General features: G+C 33.2%; 1 protein-coding gene across 1 annotated transcript in view; it reads left to right on the forward strand.

Moving 5' to 3' along the window:
* Positions 1-557: 557 nt before the first annotated feature.
* Positions 558-1,003, forward strand: part of LOC107705017 (coagulation factor X-like) — a 9,535-nt gene continuing 9,089 nt past the window's right edge. The window contains exon 1 of the mRNA XM_016508131.1: positions 558-678. The gene's annotated coding sequence lies outside the window, so the exon portion shown is untranslated. The remainder of the gene's footprint in view (positions 679-1,003) is intronic.

Consider the following 1,003-nt stretch of genomic DNA (forward strand, 5'->3'; position numbering starts at 1 on the left):
ATCGGGTATAAAATGCTTTCATTAATATATTTCATGCTCACTCTAACCTTCCTCCTCATTCTTCTTTTATTCATGCATTTTTGTTTCAGGGTCCCCGAGGACCTCCTGGGGAAATTGGAAGTAAGGTAAAGAAAAGAAGTCAGTGTATGACTTTATTGTGGCTTGTGTCATCAAGGTACAATGAACAAACTTTCTTTTTTTTGTTTAATAAAAACAAATAAGCAAGCTCAGCCCAGATGACAAAAAGTAACACAAAAGTAACAATGCATTCATTTTCATAAAAAGTAACACAATTAGTTACTTTTTAAGGAGTAACGCAATATTGTATTGCATTACTTTTAAAAGTAACTTTCCCCAACACCATATAGGCTGACAAACAGATTACATTTAGTTCATGAAAGTGACAAAATGCATGTTTATCTGTTTAGTAAACACATTTTAATACAGTGATCTGGTTTAATTTAAACCGTCATTGTTCAGTGGAAGTGTTTACGCTGATTTAAGAGAGTTCGTGCAGGTTGTGTGTGTTCATATGTGTGTAAACACTGGCTGTCTAAAGGTCGATGCTGTAGTGCAGTACAAATAGTGATTTTTAAGACTGCTGTCTTTAGAAACACTGAAATAGTAAAAGTGAACCTCCTCTGGACTGACCTAAATCGAGTCAAACAACTCAAAAAGGTGAGCAAATACTCATGATTATTCAAAAGAGCAGAGAACAATTCAAAGATCTGTGCTTGAATGTTTTCTGTTTGATTTGGGGTGTTTGTAGTGATTATATTAATATAAAGCTGTGCTGTAGATATTAACTACTTTTGAACAAAATGTAATACCTGTTCACACTGAGAACGATAACTATATTCCAACAATATCATTCCTCTGTGTTGTTATATTTGTGGTTATTGTGAACTTATTCTCATGGAATTAAAACAATTTAAAAGTTCATCATTATCGTTAAGGCCCGTTCATACCATGAACAATAACCATAGCAAATTGCAATAACTAT

Source organism: Sinocyclocheilus anshuiensis, unplaced genomic scaffold, assembly GCF_001515605.1.
Source record: "Sinocyclocheilus anshuiensis isolate Anshui unplaced genomic scaffold, SAMN03320099.WGS_v1.1 scaffold4049, whole genome shotgun sequence".
Classification (NCBI taxonomy): domain Eukaryota; kingdom Metazoa; phylum Chordata; class Actinopteri; order Cypriniformes; family Cyprinidae; genus Sinocyclocheilus; species Sinocyclocheilus anshuiensis.